Source organism: Pan paniscus, chromosome 21 (genome assembly GCF_029289425.2).
Source record: "Pan paniscus chromosome 21, NHGRI_mPanPan1-v2.0_pri, whole genome shotgun sequence".
NCBI classification, from domain to species: domain Eukaryota; kingdom Metazoa; phylum Chordata; class Mammalia; order Primates; family Hominidae; genus Pan; species Pan paniscus.
Genome location: NC_073270.2, coordinates 22,573,184 through 22,593,378, shown reverse-complemented (window position 1 = coordinate 22,593,378; position 20,195 = coordinate 22,573,184). Strand labels below are relative to the sequence as shown.

The window sequence follows — 20,195 nt, the reverse complement described above, 5'->3', positions numbered from 1 at the left end:
TGAACATCAACAATTTCTCTGTTTCTACCCTGCACCAAAGCAGTTCTGAACTCCCCAACCTGTGCAGCTAACTGTGTCCGGGAGCCATGCGGTGAGGGCCAAGAGGAGGAAACTCGTGGTTTTGAACATGAACTGATTTGAGGGGGTCAGGATCTGAGAGTTCTGAGGTTGAGCCCAGTAAGCACCAAAGGCATTGGGCTGAATGTGCTAGACCAGGAAGAGGGCATAGGGGAGAGAGTAGGAACAGCCGAGGTTTCTGAGACTCCCAGCGCTCCCCTAGAGGAGAGAACCCTCTTCCCCTCCCTCCTGCCCACCCCAAGGGTCTAGCTCTCCTTAGCCACCCAGAGTTGAGTATGGCGCCAGCGCGGTGACAGTGGCTGAGGAGCACATGGACCCTATCAGCCCACCCTGGGGTGCCATGGCTGCGGAGGCCCCGACACCTTTGCCTCCGCTGTAGGGCCAGAGAGCATCCCTGGCTCCTAATCCACCTGTCTAAATGTATCTGTCAGGAGTGACTGGCTCATAATTCCTGGGCTCTCTAGAGAGAGCACGCGGTGGGGCCACAGACAAGAATTACCCCTGGAAAAAGAAAAATCAGGTTTAAAAGAAGTGAACTCTTCCTCTCCGGCGGCATGAACACAGTACAGTCTCTGGCTCTGGGAGGTCCTGGAGACCTGGAGGAGGTTTGAGGGTCAGTGCACTGGCAGGAGGGTGCGAGAGTGGGAGCAGGGGAACCTATGTAGAAGATTAGGCCTGTCCATGACAGCGTAGGTTTGGAGTAAGGAACAGGGAAAGGGAATGGTTTGGATTAAAGTGGGCACGCCTAAGCCAGGAGTTCCGCGAAGGCAGCGAAGAGAGGACTAAGCACGCACAGTATGCCCGGGGCTCCGGGGCACCCTGCCCAGTGCTCTCCATTGCGGAATCTGCTAGCTTCGTCGGGCGCGAGATACCAAGAAAGGTTGATTTCCAGACCTTGGAGTCTCTGAGATAAAGGAACGCCACATCCCTGCCCCAGTCCAGTGGATACTCGTGATCCAGAAAAGCAGCTAAAGCCGCTTCTTCCCCCCAGTAGGTGAGGAGCCAACAGGCACACTCTAAAGATGAGGAAATAAAGCCGGTCGTGACACCGTGAGAGCTGGTTCGCCCAACTACCCTTTCAGGGGAACGTCCACCCGACCTCTGCTGCCGAGCTTGGAAAAGTGGCAAGGAGTCGCAGTCCAGGACAAAACTCCGCCCCCGTCCCCGTGAAGGCCGCCCGTGGCTGGGGGCTACTGTAGAGGGGTGAGTCTGGGGACTGCGCACGATGAGAGGGGGTGGTTCTCCCCGGTAGCAGAGTCCGCGAGCCCTCGTCTCAATCCTGGCCCCTTTCCCGCAGCCAGCTGTGCGCGATCGGGAGCACACAGCCCTCGCTGCAGCCTTCTGCACGGTCGGGCATAGGGAAAACCTTACAGTTTGTCGCCCCCTGTCGTCCCCCGGCCGGGTATCGCGGGTTCCCGAGCTGCAGGCTAGGCTTGGTGAGAGATGGCCCTAAGATGAGATTGCAGATGGAAAAGAAACGTCTCTCCCACCTCCCAAGGAGGCAGCTTAGCCCTCTCCATGGCCCGGGGACAGCTACTAGTCAGCGCTGAGCGCACAGAGGTAAAGAGCTCGCGGATTCTGCGTTTTTGCTTGGCTGGGTTTGGCACCGTATTTCAGCGTCCTCTGGACGCGGAGTGCAACAAAGTTCCGCTTCCAGGGTCGCGGGAGCCTGTTAGCTGAGGGCGCACTCAGAAACCTGGGGCAAAACTCCTCCGCCTGGGGCTGGACTCCTAGCAGGGCAGAGGATGGATTTGAGGGCACCCGAGAGGCCTCGGGCCCTCGCCCAGTTTTCCCAAGGCAGGAAAAGAAAGAGAGGAAAACTCTTTGCCAAAAGCGGGAGTCAAAAAGGAGGCGCGAAGGGGTGCCTGCCCTTCTGGGGACTGGGGGTTGGCGGCAAGGGGGGTTACTGATGAGTACTCCCTTGCTGCACGCCACCTGAGCCGTGAACTCAGCACCCGAAACTTCACACTGCTAAACACCCAGGGGTTCGGTGACAGGGCCGCTCTTGGAGCTACAGTCGCCCCCACTTCATGTCTCATACTTGGCTTTGATTTTTGGTGGGTTTGTTTCCGGGAGTTAAAACAAGCAATAGGCCGGGATGTTCCCCGGGCCCATGCATTTCAAGGACTCCAGGAGAAACCTTAAGAAAAAGCTGATTTAAGTCCAACTTGGGCATACAGGTGCGCATTTCGGTTCTTGCGGGAAGTAACAGAGGGCAGAAAACACAGGTGGCACTCCCCGAGAGCCCTGACCAGACTTGGGCCTAACAACGAAAGCTGGTACCCACCAGCAGCAGCCCGCAGGGGCCGCAGGGCCGGGATCCCGGGTCTTCCTCACGACGTCCTAGCCTCAGGCCTTAATAGGCCCGCTTTCGCTCCTGCATGAGTCCTGGCTCTGCTCAGGACCTGCGCTTTTACTGTGTTTTTAAGAGTTTTAAGAGCACTGAGCCGTGAGTCCTGTGGTTCAAAATCAAAGTCAAATTGAGTCTCTTAATTTTCTTCTTAAATTTACGTTTGAAGGGGGGAAAAAAGCAGCTCGGGCTAAAAACGCACTTTATGCATCAGGTTATAGTACCAAGCTCCACACGTACACATGCCCATAGTTTTGCAAAAAAGATCCGCCACATCATACTTAAAAATAAGAAGAAAATTGACGAAAAGAGAAATGAGGAGCTGCTAGCTGCAAAGAAACTATGGGAAGAAGAGCTGAGCCAGATCCGGGAGCTGCAAACCCTGGGGGAATGCGAACAACTAACAAACCAAAAGCTGGCTTGTGTAACAAAGCAACGAAACTCCGCGGGGAGTGACTGCGGCGGTGGAAGGAGGGAGCGAGGAAGGGGAGAGGAAGACTAGATTCTGAATTGGCGCCTGTGAGCGCCGCCTCGGAGCGCAAGGTCAGAGCGTCCTCCCAACAGTGTGGATCCTCAAAGACGAGGTGGGGAGTGCGTTTTGCACAGAACCTGCCTCTCCTGACTAGGACACACACACTCTCCAGACCCCAAATGGAAGGTGTTGAGGACCCTGCCAACTGGCATTAAAACAGAGCCCCCAAGAGCGAGAAATAACGTCCTTGGCTTCGCGGACCCATTCCCGCGGCTTATTTTCATTTGGCCTGCTGCTGACCAAGGCGGTCGTAAAGTTGGTTCTTTGCCTAGGCCTCCATGATGTTCGCTACCCTGGAAATGTTTATTATCGAAAATGAGTCGGGTCAGCAGTGGTGGATGGAGCACCGTTTCCGCTGACACCGGCCACTACCAGCGAACAACGTCCTTGGCAATGCATGGCGAGAGAAGCCAGGAAAACTTTTTTCGTTTTCCTAAAGTGAAATGAATAAAAAAGAATAGGTGAACATTTTCAATGTGATTAACAAAACGGTGGAAGCCCAGTGCTCCTCAGTTCTGTTCAGAGATGTAAGAAAAAAGCAGATTAGAAAACAGATTTGCTGTGAAACCTGCACTAGAAATAAATAGGGGGAAATTGAGTATTGGCAACGAAGATCTGAGATACTTTCTACCCTGCAATGCAGGGATCTGACTACTACATTAATAACATTTATTTTGGAGTAGAAATATTTTAAACGTGGAATTTGGCTGATAAAAATAAACTACAGAGGGTTGGTGCCCTTCGTAGGAAGAAACGGTTTCTAGAGCCTTCAGGAGGATCTGGCATTCTTGCCATTCTTGTGTGTATATTCTCACTAGCCCCAAATCGAGTTCTGCAGATTGCTATTATGTCTCTCTCTTTCCCTGGCAATGAGCATGTCAAATAAGCCTCAATTTCCTCTTATATAAAATGACCTCTACCGTGCAATTAGATCTTATTTAATTTCATTTCATCAACATTAATGCCTGCAGAAATTTCCAGACATGGGTCAAAATTCCACCTTTGCAGTGAGCACTCAAAAAATGTTTAAGTGACAGTATTAAGTCTAAATGTCACTAATAAAATGGAAATTATTTGGGAAACTTGAAATGTCCATGTGGCATATCTCCCAGGTATTTGGAAAAGGGGAGATCTAAGAGTAGCCACAGGGGTACAAAGGATAGAAATGGTATTTGTGAAGGGAGGTGAGAGGGAGGTGGTGTAAATGCCTGCAGGATTGTTCACAAAGGCAGCAGTAAGGAGAGTCTCCTGCTGTCTAGAGGATACCCCTGCAGATCTGACTAGCTCAGCTGCAAATATTGACGCGTGTGAGACATCCACACTGGCCCAGCCTAATTGGAACCAGCTTGAAGTGTGTTGCCCTTGAATGCAAGGGTAGTGCTTTGGAAATTCTGTTCCTACATGGTAATAGAACCTGAATAATGGACAAGGAAGCTGAAGGACCCATGTGGAGCCCTTTGTCTTGATTAAAGACAATGTCAAGCCAGTCCTTGTTTGCCTGGATTTGTCTAGTTTCTTATTAAAGATCAGTCCTCTCCAATCTTCAGCACACACCCACACAAAAACATAATTCAAGCCCTGAAAATGAGATAGGTAGAAGTTTTGCCAAAGGAACGCTAACACCTGCAGCTACTGCAGGTGTTAAAACCAAAGTACTGCTCTCATCTTCAGTTATCCATTTCTTCCATTATTAAAATTATGATTAGAATTAGATGTTAAGGCTTTTATTTTTTATATCCAGCATACTATTTAGAAACACCGCTATTTTGGAATAAAGACTTTGTTACAGGGTTTTGTAAACTCAGAAGTCTTGAAGTCCTTTATAATTGAATATTCTCATGAAAGTAGGATCTCCTTCATGTTCATTTAATTTATCATATGTATATCACTGTTATTTCCACCCACCTTGGCATAAATCATTTTCCTTGTTAGAAATCAAGGATCTTTTATGATGAGCTTTCTTTAAGGCACAAATGGATTCTTTTTACTTGTGAGTAACTTTTTACTGTCTGCCTAGCCAATCACTTTTAACTAATTATTGTTCTACATATTTTTGTCTCTAATTGCTATGACATCCCAATGCTTGCTACATATACATACATACGTACATGCATACATACACACACAAAAAAATGCACACACACACACACATATAATATGTCCGCAGCTTGGTGATGGTTTTAATTTTCTTCTCCCTCCCCCTTGTGTACGGACTATGAAGTTTTATTGAAGACCTGTAATGCCTCCGGTTTTGATTTAATGTTTTGGAGTTTGTGATCTCATTGCCTGGCATGGAAAATATTAGACAGGGTCTGTAGATTTTATGCAGGAAAAGACCCGCATCACCACCGCGGGTGAGTGCTTCTCCCCAGTCCAGCAATAAGCCGACTGAACAGTCATTTAGAGTCGATGTTCAGTTCTGTGCCGTTGAATAGACACCACTTCAACCAGTCCTGCTTTTGTAAAGGGTTCTTTAAGAAACACCGAATCTCAACTGGTGCTGCATGTTGAATTCACCAAAGGGAGACTTAGAAGGCCCTGATGCCTGGGCCCCATCCCCAGAGATTCCGATTGAATTTTTCTGGGCTGTGGCCTGGACACTGGGATTTTTAAGAGCTGCCCAGGTGATTCTAATGCGTATTAAAGTTGCAGAATCTGCTTTAGGAGAAACTGGGAAGAGAAGGGCTGGTGTAACATGATACTTCTTGCTTCACAAGTGTTTTCCTGGATGCCAGAGGAAAGGCTGGTGGCTCACTGGTCTCACCTCTGTGAACACCTTACAGTGGCTCACGAAAATATATTTAAATCCATGTCTAAAACAGCCTTCCTGTGCATTTTCACACTATGTCACTTTGACCCCTCCTGGAAACAGGGAGAACACTGCCTTCCCAGGCTGGGTTGGCTGCCTGACGTTTGTCGTCTTTAAAGATCCCTTTGTCTTCCTGCCCTCACACAGGTGACCCCAGCCTCCTGCTTAGGTGTAACCGTCTGTACAGCTTCACTGTTCAGTAAGCTGGAGGGGTTGGGGAGCAGCAGAGAGTTAGCGACTGACTTAGCCTCTCGGGCTGACAGATCAAATTTGGGAGAGGTGGCCATGAATCATAAATGCTACCCAGTGAGGGAGTCAGAATGATTTCATTGTCTGAGGAGGTGGGAGTTGAACTCGACTCTTAGCACTGTTAAATAGCACAGTTCTCTAGATATGTAAGGTCACAGAGCAATCATAACCCTCAAGCTTCTGATGCCATCTGAGAAATACAGAATCTTCTGAAGGGCTCAGTGTAGTTTGTATCTTTATGACTAGTGGGGTTGTTAACATTATTTCATTGCCATGCAGCTTAGAACGGGGGTGACTTTTGCACACTGGCTAGGGACTACTGCATTGCAGATCTGAGTGTTGCTTTTATCCAGACCCAGACTTGTGGTCCTCATAGAACACTTCACTTATGCTCTTCCAAGTCTCAGAAATCAAGTAAAAGAAAGCTCCTTTTCATTTTCGCTAGCCTCACCTTGGTAATACATGTTAAAATCTAAACTGCTTGATTTGATTTGATTTTTATTGTTTTGTAAGCTTATTCTAAAATACAAACGTCATTTCATTTTTTAAACAAGTTGCAAAAAATCTGGAAGTAACCGCATCACTGTAGGACCTTTGTGTCCTCAAAAGGTACATAAAAGTGCAGCATTGTAAGCAATGGTTTTTCAGATTCTTTTTAGCTGTAAAATGTTGTTACTAAGTCACTATTAAGACTAAAAGAGCAAATACACAAATTCTTGAGGGGCTTTGGGTCTCGTTTATCTTTTAAAATCTTGCATGGACACCTCTTGAGAAGATCTTGAAATGCATATTTTAGAAACCTCATCAGTTTTTTAAAGTATCTTGTAAAATATTCTTTACATTCATCTACTTTACTAAAATTAACTGTGTGTTATATGATGATGTTAAAATAATTTATAGGTACATGAAAATTAATAATAGCAACAACAGAAACTAAAATGTCCTTAAAATGACATTTAATATATGGTATTTCTCGGCAACACCCAGAAGCTTAAGGGTTATAGGGTTACAGGAAATGCAGTAACAGATGCTGAACGAGGGTGCAGGACTGTAGATTTTATGAACGAGTATGCTGAGAAAATGAGTTTTGACAAGGTTTCTAGGCATTTCAACATTGGCAAAGTGGCTAATTGAATCAACATCCGTCAGACTGGGAAATGCTCTATACTTGGAATATCTCTTTTTGGCAGGCCAACAAGGCGAGAGGTTTGCTCCCCTGTAATGGGTACCCTGTAACGGTACTGTCCATTTCGTTTTGCATAATAACACCTCTGGCTGAGCCCAAATTCTGTGTGGTTTAATCTCTGTTATGCAATTTTGTTATCCAAAATATAACCCAGTTCGTTTTGCAAGGGGCTGGTCATTTCATGTGCGGGATATGTGTTCATGTTTCCGATGTCAGCCAGCTGATTTGGGCAGAGTGAATCAGGCACTTTCGTCTTACTTTCTCTTTAAACTGGGGTGTAGGTAACTGTGGAAGAGGAGCTGTGGAATTGGCTGGGGCTTGACATTCAGCAGAACTTTAATTTGGATGAATAGCTTTAGGCAGGGTTTGATGGCGTTTTGTTACGACTCAGGCTTGAGGATTTTCTGCCATTTTAGGCTGTACTCACCTGCCCTTCATTACAGAGGGAGTGGGGACTTAATTAATGACCCTCTGTTCTCATTGTGCCTTCAGAGCTTCTCTTTGCAGCTCTAGTATTTAGGCTGCTAGGAAGGTTGAAGAAATTTGTGACCAGACACTATTAGAGCTACTACCCATGGCTAGTGCCTGTGTGTGTGTGTGTGTGTGTGTGTGTGTATTTCATTGTCGAGTAAGCACACAGAGGATCTACACATGCTCTTTAAGGCTCAGTGTTTATAGGTCAAAAAATGCATATGCACCTCGAACTCAGAAAACCACCTGGCTACAGAAAAGCACAATATGGACAAGTCCAGCCATTTTTTTTAGCTCAAAAGTCCTCAGGCTGAAATCCATGTTCTGGATTCCACCTCCTGAGGCTTAATCTCATGGATCTCATGGACCTCAGTGTTTTCATCTATATGATAGGGTCATGGCCAGGGCCAAATGACCTAACCACAGAAAACACTTGATGACAGGAGATGCTGAATCACTGGCCATTATTCTCATTACACTATTTTTCTATACTTTTTTTTTGAGACAAGGTCTTGCTCTGTCAAGCAGGATGAAGTGCAGTGGCACAAACACAGCTCACTACAGCCTCGACTTCCCGGGCTCAAGCCATCCTCCCACCTCAGCCTCCTGAGTAACTGGGACTACAGGTGCACGCCACCACATCTGGCTAATTTTTTAATTTTTTGTCTCGCCATGCTGCCCAGGCTGGTCTTGAACTCCTGGCCTCAAGAAATCCTCCTGTCTCAGCCTCTCAAAATGCTGGGATTACAGGCATAAGCCACTATGCCCTGCTTATTTTTCTATACTTTTAAAAAACTAATACATTTTAATTTCTGTCTTTTTTTTTTCTGACGAAGTTTCTCTCTTGTTGCCCAGGCTAGAGTGCAATGGCATGATCTCAGCTCATCGCAACCTCCACCTCCCAGGTTCAAGTGATTCTCCTGCCTCATCCTCCCGAGTAGCTGGGATTACAGACATGCACGACCACGCCCGGCTAATTTTGTGTTTTTAGTAGAGATGGGGTTTCTCCATGTTGGTCAGGCTGGTCTCGAACTCCTGACCTCAGATGATCTGCCCACCTCGGCCTCCCAAAGTGCTGGGATTACAGGCGTGAGCCACTGCTCCCGGCCTTTGTGTCTCTTTTATAGGACATCTGTTAAACATGCAGTGAATGATTTGCCAATGGAAATATGTATAAATCAAGCCATCTTAAATTGAGTCTCGAGAAGAAAACAGCCCTATTTTTCTGAGTTTCCATTAGCTTGTCACGTTCTTCCTCGGTTGAGAAGCACTTCACAGGGCTGCATTCAAGACCCTGAAGTGACACTCACTAGGGAAACAGGGTCAGCAGCGTCTGTTGCCAATAGAAGATGAGTGATGGAGGTGGTGAGTGACAGCTATACGCTCTCCAGTTTCAGAAAGCTGAGGAAGACGGCAATCCACAGCTGGCCAGGTATTTTCCTGTATCATGGGAGAACTATGGTTCTTCCTGAGGTCCAGTCCTCTTGAAATGCTGGGCCCTGCGCTAAACAGGAATCACCGGCTTGTTCTGGCTAAACCCACTGTAACATCAAGCTCTTCCTTTGCCAGAAAGAAGATATTTTACTTCTGTGTTTACTGTTATGCTTTTTTGTCCTGAGTGTGGTTTTTCCCCTTCCTTGTTTGCCTTCTGAACATGTTCCTTCACCAGGCGCTCCCTCAGGGAATGGGCCCAGTCCCTTACAAATCAAGCCTGGGCTTGGGGTTCAGGGACTGGCTCTCTGAGCAGGCCCCTGCTTGTGACAAGGGTTCCTGACTAAGGAACAGTGAGACTTGACTCTTCCATTTATCCCAAATTACCATTTTTCAAAAAATTCACGCCTCTCTTGGGTTGCCCCCATCTATAACTTCTCCCCATTCCCTGAGGTGCCTGATGTCTAAGATTTTAGTGAAGTGACATCTTCTGTTATGAAAATGTTGTACTCTTGGGATAAGCAGGCTCCTAGTTATTCGTCCTTATTAATGCGGTGGAGTGCTGTAGGGAGCTCATGGCCTCTGTTCACCATGAGGCTGGGCAGCTGTGTATTGTAGCTAACATTGCCCAGCATGCCTAGATCCCCCCACCAGCACTGAGACGCTCATTCCCTCAAGGCTGGTGGCTCACAGCAGAGCCTCCTTTCCATTGCCTTAGGCTAAAGAGAACCATAAAACCCAAGCAAACACCCCCTTCCTGGGGACCACTCACTGTGGGGTACAAAAGCTTCAATGGAGGACAACTCTGAGGACCATCCCAGCACCAGAGCTCCACGGAAGATCAGCTTGGATCTGTTTTGCTACTGCATCACAGTCAGACTTCTCTCCTGGTCAGCCCTGCTCCTCATCCCTCACAGGCATCAATCTCGATAACTCTTCCCAGTACACCAGCTGCCTGCCGGGAAATCCAGCCCATGCCATGCCAACCATGTGGGTTTGTTATAACAGTTTTGTTGCTGCAAAGATGAAGGCATGGAGATAAAATCATTGCTACCCAATCACACAGAGATTTCTATCTCTGTGGCTCCAGCCACAGCCCCCCTGCCCTGGCAGGAGGAATTATTCTGAGAAAGTGGGAGTTCTTGCCCAAAGGAAATGATTTAGCCTGTGGTGCCCCAAGAGCAAGGAGGGGACAGGCTGAGCTACAGCAGGGCCACGTCAGAGTTAGGTTAACATCGGGTCTCTTAGAATCTCAGCGGCAAGAGAAAGGCAACGAATATGGAGGTGGGAGGGCTCTGGGACAAATGCAGCGATTTAAGAATGTGGTCTGGCTCTGTTTCCAGCACATGTAGACTTCTGAAATGGAAAAGCGACAGAACTTCCTAGGGACCCCACAAATTAGAACTTGGGAACATAAACTATGTTGGTGGGCTCATACCAGCTCTAAAAAATAGCTTCATTGAGCAAATTAATCAAGTCATTTTGATCACAAGGAAAACCCACATCTGCTGAGAAATAAATGATTTTCAGACCCTTTAAGAGGTGATGTTAACGTGTAATCCATTTGAGCAAATATAAAGTTCATTCTTTCTACAGTCGACACCCGCTGGTGAGGCAGGGCGAGAGGCAGTTTTTGCCTTTGAGGACTTTGTGTTCTGCTCACCTGCTTCTTAAACTTGGATGTGCCTCTCCTTTTAGTACTTGGCAGTGGGATGGAGGAAGGGCCCACCACAGGAAAGCACATCTTCCTGAAATCTCAACCTCACCTAATGATTTTGGAAAATAACATTATTTTGATATCAAAACAAGTGTAAACTCTTCCTGGCACAGGATAGAAATTTTTGTCCATTTGAAGGACAGAATAGAAAACATTTAAAAATGCCGCCCCGGTTGTCTAGAACAGGTTGAGGTCCCTTTCCAGAGTGGCAGGACATTTACCTCTGGGAACCAGGAGGGGGTGCTGTAGCAGAATACTTTGAGCCCCACTGTAAGCAGAGGGAACAAGGTAAACACACATTTCTGAGACTGAGGAGGCCACGGGCCGCCAAAGAATACGGGGCATTTCAGGAAGGAATTGGCATCTCAGACGGACCTTGACCAATGGGTGGAGTTTGACAGGCGGAAGTCCAGAGGCCAAAGGAAGGACAGGAAACGTCTCCCTGGGAAAGCAAAGGTGGTCGCAGAGGTAAAGTCACAGGAAAGCAGGCTTGAGACAGTTTGGCTCAAGAAAGGAGCTGGGCAGTGTGGGATGTGGTGGCGCGGAGAGCAGGAAAGAGGGTTGAAGTTGATCACTCATGAGCCCAAAAGGCAGGTTAAAGTGCGGTTACTGATTTGAGGGGGGCATCCAGCGAGGGGAGAGGCCCAAGTCCTGGGAGGTGGAACATTGACTTCAGCCTGAAGAGGCCTCCTGACTCACCCACTTGCATCCTGTGACCCAGGCAAGTCATCTAACCTCCAGACATCAGTTTTTCCATCTGGAAAATGAAGTTACAACAGAACCCATTTTGTGAGGATGGCCAACAATTAAATGAGATGAAAAAGATAAGGAGTTTGGTACAATGTCAGCTGCATAACAAGTGCTCAATAAATGATTGTTATTATAATAATATTATATAGCTATAATAGATGACAATTTTCATATAATACATAATTGTTATCATGGTTTTCAAGACTAACCATGAGAGTACTGAGAAATCAAGAGGAAGCCAGATGAGCTGTGAGCTCAGAATGCCAAGAGAGGAAAGATGCTCGGACAGACTTCCTTGCTTGGCTAACTATGAGATGATCTTAGCTATTCACTAAGGCAGAATTTCTGCAAGCCTTAGCCTGCTGGCATCCTAGATATTCCTCCCTGGAAAGCAACAAAGCCTCATTTTTAAAATCTCTTCTGAGTTGAGTTGCACTTTCACAATGTTCTTCCTCTCTGTGCTCCCACCCTAAAACACTCAGTCTTGGGAGCAACCCCTGGAAATCAAAGCAGCCCTTGGAGGATGGCCTTGAGGGGCCGGACCGCAGAGGGAAGCAAAGGCAGGAGTCAAGGAGCCCAGTCAAGGGCCCCCGTGGGCTTCAGTGGGGGAGGACTCTGGGCAGAATCACCTGTTTGCTTCCTTTAACTTTGACTTTCAGACACCAACTTCTCCGCCATTTTCTGTCTTCTGGGTCTCTGCCCAGCTGCTAGTAACTGGGGGTTCCCCAAAGCCAAGGGCTGGGTCCAGCCTTCAGGCTTCTTATGTGATGGTGGGGTCAGCCCTGCAGTTCAGGGAGCCCCATCTTCAGCCTGCTGTGGGACCGTGCCGCTGCTTCGCATGGACCCCTGGCCTACCCTCCTGTCTTCTCTCACTTTCGAGCTCCATGGAAAGGACAGTGCTGTTTCCCTCCTCACTCTCCTCACCTCTGGCTCAGCCAGCCTCTCTTGCTGTGGTCCTCCGTTGCTGCTGCCTGTGTCAGAACGTGCTCCAGGCTTCTCCGGAGTGGTCTTTGCACCATGCCTTGCCCTCCGTCCCTTCTGCCTTTCTGCTCTCAAGGCTCTAATCTCCCCAAGATCGCCCAAATCTTGTGATTTTTTTCTCTTCCTTCACTTATTCCTCCTTTCAGCCCCTGCACCCTAAAATGTAACTATTCTCAATCTCTTTAGTCTTACTTTTTCCTCTCTGGAGGACCTCTGCTGTATCCACTGCTTCAAGCCATGCTCACAGGAATTCCAGCATCACAGCCCCCTCCCCAGCTGCCACCTCTTCCCAGAGCCCTGATTCTCATTTCCAGCCACCAGCTGCACTCCCGCCCCATGACACAGGCCTTCGGGACCCTGGGAAGCTGACAGGCTCTTTCTCCCAGCTCTGCCCCTCTCCTGGCTGTGACTCCGGCACCCTGTTTTCCACTTCACCACCTCCCCATGACCTCACCTCAACCATCACCCCTAATCCTGTTTGTCCTGCTTCACTGGTACTTTTCGTACAGTTGGAACCCCCTTCATTCCATCTCCAGGCAACTTCTCCTAGATGCCTTGATTCACCTGCTTTGCTGATTGGATTCCTGACTCCAGCATCTTCTCTCCTCCCAAATCTCCACAACACTAACCATTCTCTCCTCCCGAATCCCTACAACAGTAACCATCCACCAGATGAGCCTTTCCACTTTTTATTTAAGCATCCCAACTTCTCTGGAGGCTCCCCAACCCTCCATCTTCCCCTAAAATGAATGAATTGAACCTGTTTCCTGTTACTTGGTTCAGACTTCTAGTGCCTCCCTCAGCACATGGCCCCTAGTCATTTTTGATAAACCTGTCTCCCCAGGAGATCACCAGCTACTGGCTGGGTGCTGAGTGGTGTTCATCTCCGTGCCCCAGCACCTGGAGCAGTGCCCACTGTCCTAGGCACACAGGAAATGCATGAACAGATAAATAGAACTGCAGCTCCAGTGGATTCAAAGAGACTCAAAACCCTTTAATGGCACCCCACCACCTGCAGAATAAAGTTCAGGCTCCCATCTGGACAGGTGGGGCCCCCCAGTGCTGACCCCAAGGGCCATTTTTGTCCTCCAGTGCCCTCTGCTCCCAGCAGGCCCATGGTGCTCTCAGCTGCTGCCCACACTCACCCAGACATTGCTCCTCTGAGCTTTTCCTCCTGCTATCCACTGCCTGTCAGCTTCTCCTCAATCAGCACCTGTTGAAACCAAGATCCAGCTCAAGTGCTTCCCCTTCCATGACACATTTTTAAAATTGCCCCCTCAAAATCATGGGCCACTGTTCCCCAGTGAGTGCTTTTTGCAGGGTGCACCTTGTTGCTGGGGCTTCCTGTTACACATACTGGTACACAAGCCTTCTCCTTCCTGAACAAGCTGTATATCTTTCAGACCCAGTACCATTCATGTTTAAATTTTTTTTTTCTTTTGAGACGTAGTCTTGCTCTGTTGCCCAGGCTGGAGTGTAGTGGCATGATCTCAGTTCACTGCAAACTCTGCCTCCCAGGTTCAAGCGATTCTCCTGCCTCAGCCTCCTGAGTAGCTGGGATTACAGGTACCCACCACCACTCTCGTCTAATTGTTGTATTTTTAGTAGAAACGGGGTTTCGCCATTTTGGCCAGGCTGGTCTTGAACTCCAGACCTCAGGTGATCCACCCACCTCAGCTTCCCAAAGTGCTGGGATTACAGCCACTGCACTCAGCCGTTTTTAAATTTTATTTTTTTTTAAAAATGTAAGATATTCACGTGACTTGAGGGTCCACATGATACGTAAAGGTTCACCTTGAGAAGCCTTCTTCTTACTCACACCCTGCCCTGTCCTCCCTGAGGTCAGTTTTTAATCTGTTTCTTTTGTTTCCTTTTATGCAAATACATGCAAATAAGAGTACATGGTCTTTTCTCTCCCTTTCTTACCCAAAAGGCGGCATGCCAGGTACTCTTTCTGCACTTGCCTGTATTCACTGACTCCAGTGATTTTTCCATAACAGCACATGGAAAACCTCACAGTCTCTGTTAATAGCTGCGTGGTGTTCCACTGACTGAGGTACCAAAGTGTTTTTAGCCTTTGAATTGTGTCTAGTTCTTTGACATTTTGTGGGCACACAGGTATGCATCTGTGGGATAAGTTCCAGAAGTAGGATTTCTGTGCAGATAATATATGCATTTGTAATTTTGATAAATATTCCTAAATGGTCCTTTCCAAGGGTTGTACCATCTTCTGCCCCCAACAGTCACTTTTTTCAGCCAATCTAATAGGGCTGGATGGTAAGTTATTATTACATATCATGACAGTTATTACAATTACATCTGCATTTCTCTTCTTCAGAATAAGATTAAACATCTTTTCACATGTTTAAGCCCTTTTGTAGTGGTTTTGTGAAATGTTTTTGTTTATTTTTATGTTGGGTTGTTGGCCCTTTTCTCAGATTCTCGGAAATCTTCACATACTGGAAAGATTTGTACTTCTCTGTCATATAAGATGCAAATATTTTTTCCTAGTTTCTCAGTTGTCTTTTGATTTTGCTTATGGTGATTTTTTTTTTTTTTTTGATGTACAAGTTCTTGACTCTTAGGAGTCAGAGTAGTCTTTTCTTTTTAATGGATTCTGGATTTTTGTGTTACAAATAGAAAAGCTTTCCTTCCTCCATGATATAAAAAATTATTCCATGCTTCTGTCTAGTACTTTCATGGCATCATTTTCCATATTTAACCCGCTAGGGTAAACCTAAGTGTGTGGTGTGAGCTATGAATCTGTCTTTCTTCAAGTCACCTAGTAGAGGAACAACCCATAGAATTGGAGGTCTGAGCTTGACCATTACCAAAGCTCTGAACCCACTCTCTTGGCATCTTATCCTGCCATTCTACGCGGTTCCTTCAGTGTACAGTAATTGACCAGTTCTTCATTCTCAAATGCCTTTGACAATGCTATTCTCCAACCTACAACTTTCAATACTCCTCCTCCCTACTCTGCAGCACCTATGGCCAAACATTCCACAAATGGTCCAGGCTCAATGTTACCAAAAACAGAAAGGAGAGGAGTTCCCATTTCTCACTTTTGAGCAACCAGGTCATTCTGCCTAGGGAGGAATCTTCACCTCCTCTGTATTACCAGGCTGACTTAGGGAGGTAGTAGAATAAAGTGGTTCAAGCTAACAATGGCAATAATATCATTATTTAGTCTTGCAATGCACCAGACTCTGTTCTAAGTATATATATACAAAGCACTTAGCACATGGCCTGTTATATGTGTTTTTAAAGTATTATTATCCATATTTCTAGCTTCATCTTGCTTTGCTTCCCTCTATGAGGTTTCCATTTTTGATATTAGTTTATTAGCTATACCCAGAACACTTTAGAGTTAAAAAATTGTCTTCAGATCTTTCACGGCCCTAATGAAATCCTATTCATCAATAAGGCTGTCAACATCTGAACCAAATGATCAATCTTTTTCTTTTTCTTTTTCTTTTTTTTTCTTTTTGGAGACAGGGTGTCTCTCTGTTACCCAGGCTAGAGGAGTGCAGTGTTCAGTGGCACGACCATAGCTCACTGCACCTTTGAACTCCTGGACTTAAGTGATGCTCCTGCCTCAACCTCCTGAAGCACTGATATTACAGGTGTGAGACACCATTCCTGGTCTCCAATTATTAATCTTAATATCACAAAGAGAGAAACAACCGGACCTTATGTGTCTCTGTATGGTGCAGTAGGAAGCCCCAGGCCCATGGAGTAAAACTGAATCTGATAAAAACTTTGAATCTAATCACCAGCTTACAGGAATTATAAGATAAAGGTTCTTATTAAATGACCTCATGAGGATGCAATTAGCCAAATCTGAAATGTGGGAAATTTTACAGAACAATGGCCTAACACGTTCTGTAAATAAATGGCAGTGGAAAACAGAAGGGTATGTAACACATAAAAGTAAAATTAGAATAAAAGACACCTAAGAGATAGATCAACCAGTGGAGAGGGTTGACCTTGTTTGAATTCTGATTCAAACAAATCAACTGCGAAAATTCATTTATTGATCCACCACAGAAATGTGAACACTGACAAAATGTTAGAAAATATTTTTAAATTATTGTTAATTGTTTAGGTGCATAGTAGTGTTGTGTGTTTTTTTTTTTTACGTCCTAATCTCTTAGCGAGACATACTGAAACATTTTCTGATGAAATGGCATCTGAGATTGGCTTCAGCACAATCCAGCAAATGTACAAGCTATATTCCAATGCATTTCTTGCCCATGCTTATTATATCAGAAGCCACTCAAGGTCAGGGAGCAGACATTCTTCCACTGGTCCTTGAGTGTAGATTTTCCAGGAGGCATATGTTGAATTTTCTGAACACATTCACATCAGCAGAGGAGCAGAGCTTGGTTGCCAAGTGTCCCTCATTTTGAGGGTTGGGTAACTTGGGTCATCACATGAATATGACAAGATGATAGGAGTCTGGTGAGAGTTGGCCTTCTTAGTTTTTCATGGAAAACATTGCCAAACTTATGCTCAGCACCTAGTCTCCTTCCACCAACAGAAGCCTGGGAAATGGCAGTAACAAGAGCTTCATTATTGTAACATCCAACCCCCCTTGTGTGGAGCACAGGAAAATAAAACACTATGTAGTCCACTTAAAATGGTCTTTAAGGCTTTTAGTGTTTTGTTCCCAAACATAGTTGAACTCAAAGAGCTCTCTAAAGACAGGCCAGAGTCCACTGCTCTGTTTCTTTTCCTAAATGCTAACCTCCTGTTCACCTGCAATTTAGAGAGCTACAATTCCTGCTTACTTAAAATACACAGATGAGGCCAGCCGTGGTGGCTCACACCTGTAATCCCAGCATTTTAAGAGGCCGAGCCAGGTGGATCACTTGAGGTCAGGAGTTTGAGACCAGCCTGGCCAACATAGTGAAACCCCGTTTCTACTAAAAATACAAAAATTAGCCGAGCATGGTGGCACGTGTCTGTAATCCCAGCTGCTCAGGAGGCTGAGGCAGGAGAATCACCTGAGCCTGGGAGGCAGAGGTTGCAGTGAGCCAAGATCATGCCATTGCACTCCAGCCTGGGCAAAAGAGTGACTCCATCTCAAAAAAAAAAAAAAAATGTAAAGTTTGAGGCTGAGTTTATTCATGTCATATGAAGCACAGTTTTCCAGCTTTAACTTTATCAGCAAATCAGCATGAAGAACACCAGTAAAACATGTCCATCAAGGAGAACATTTTTTAGACCCAAATTGTCTTTCTTAAAGAGCTGGCCTGCTTCCTCTTCAGATGCGCTACTCTATACTCCATCATGTTTCCCCAACATTTTAATGTTCAACTTCAACTACTATATTGGCTATCACTGCTGGAATATTCATCATCCATTTTTGGCCTTGCTGTTTAATTTTTTATTTTATTAGCTTTATTGACATACAACCCTACTGACACACCAATATAAAATAAAGCAGATATTTAGAACTTTTATGGAAGCCTAACATGTGTAGAAGCTGTCAGATGCTATTGGATATGATTTTGAAAAATGTCAGGTTTTGATGTAATGGGAGGCAAAGATGGGTGATGGCCTGGTGATCTGAGGGGAAGTCCTCTCACCATTCATAATGATCTTGCATAAAACACTCTACCAATGGATACATTTTGTTTTCTCTGGAATGGGACATTGGCCATCCCGTTCCATTTGTTTTTCTCATCTCTAGTCTCAGAAATTTTGTGTGGGTAACTTTGGACAGCAAAGAGATTATCACATTATTCCTGATAACCACAAGCAGATTCTGTTCAGAAACCACAGAGTGGCTTGGAGCTCAGATGCAGCAATGCTCTGACCATGACCTTCAGTGTGTCATCATTCCTAGGACTTCTTGATCCTTTGCTTCAACTGCACATTCCGCCACAGAGGCATCTGCATCTGGCTCTTGGCAGTGCAAGGAAGTCTGAGTTCTCCCACCACTGGTGGATTGACTTGAGTCATTTGTACTCCCAAGCCAGAGCTGCCCCAGATGGGAGCACACACTGAGAAATGGCTGCCCAAGCCAGGGAGTCAACTGTATCTCATTAATAATGAAGGCCCCTCTAAGTGTCCCTTTCTGCAGCAGTCACTGGAGCACAGAAAAAAAAAAAAAGTGTTGTTTAGTATTTCCAGCTGGGAATCACCTGAATTGCATTATACTCACCATTCAGGTCATGAAAGCAGAATTGGAACTCTGAATTTCAAAAGAGGTGAAGAGGCTTCCTGTGTTAAAAAGATAATAAATTTTAAAAAAAGAAGATAAGGTGTTTATAAGTTTAAAAAAAAAAAAGACTATTTCCAGGGAACATTCCTTTTATGCCTAGGAATAGAAGCTGTTTCCAAGGTGAAACTTGTGAGGTGAGGATAGTTTTATGACCTAGTGCTAAGCCCCTGCATGAGAGGACCTGCATCTGAAATACTGGAAAATCACAGTAGCCGCACACATAGAGCAAATGAACAATTAAAGGGGACAAAGGAGACAATGCAGTCACTTCCAAAGGAAACAGGCCCCTTTTTGATAAAACATTCTTTACCTTACCAATTTAAGTGAAGAAAAATGCCAACTTGGATGTTTAGCCCCACAAGGACTACAAATGCAGCTGATGAGCAAACCTCAAGGTCGGGTCTTGCTTGGTTACCGAAGAAATTACAGCAGCTGCCTCACTGTCAACTATCCCACTCCACTGGGTCCGTATGGTCGTAAACTGATGTGCTCCTTCTTGGCCTTGCTAGGAAGAGCTGAGGCTTGCTGAGCAACTTTTCTGTGCCAGGCATCGTTCCAGGCATTTCCACTTACTATCTTGCTTGAGCTTCACAACAGCCCTGGGAGGCTAAACTAACCAAGTTATCTCCATTGTACAGACGAGGAAATTGAGGGCTATAAATGACAACTCACCTCCAGCCATGCAAACCAGGAAGTGCCTGAACCAAGATTTGAACCTGGCATTTGACTCCAGAGTGCACATTACTTCCCTGTGCTATTCAAGGGATGAGAACGTTGGGGCACAAACACTTTGTTCTCAATTCAGGAACATCCAACCCTCCTCTAAGGTTTAATATGCAGCCCACTCAGAATTTCCCAGAGGGATTTCTGACCAGTGGGCTACCCAGTCCCTGAACGACTCCTGTAGCCCCCTCTAGAGCCCCACTGGGATGCTCTGAGTGCTCACCACTGCCTCCACCAGGAGGCGGCTGATGGGAGGAGAGGCAAAGAAGGCAATTGGGGAATTTGACTAAGCCTCTTTTCAAAAATATTTAGTAGATGATTTGTAAGGTGAAGACCTAATAGAATTTACAGATTTTAATTATCTATCCATTACATTTTAATGGAGATCCCAGGTGCCATGGATGGCTTCTGGATCCACAAATCCACTAACACGGATTGCAAATTTGTGTACCTTAAATAATCCTTTGTTTTCATTATATTGTCAAAAGTCTTACTAAAAAATTTCTAAAATCATTGCTATCTTTGTTATTCAAACTTGTGAATAAGTAAAAGTGTATTGTGAAATAGGCAACACAGTGGCAAATGCAGTCATTTAAGGTAGCACAAGTTTTATTCTGTTTCCTACCAGGAGTCAATTTTGCTTCTTAGAAAAGACATTGATCTTGAAATCAGAAGACCTCGGTTCT

General features: G+C 45.7%; 1 long non-coding RNA gene across 1 annotated transcript in view; it reads left to right on the top strand.

The window, feature by feature from the left end:
• The first annotated feature begins 1,017 nt into the window (after positions 1–1,017).
• The window catches only part of LOC130541040 (uncharacterized), a 92,525-nt gene continuing 73,347 nt past the window's right edge, over positions 1,018–20,195 (top strand). The window contains exon 1 of the long non-coding RNA XR_008955081.1: positions 1,018–1,281. This is a non-coding gene — a long non-coding RNA (uncharacterized LOC130541040). The remainder of the gene's footprint in view (positions 1,282–20,195) is intronic.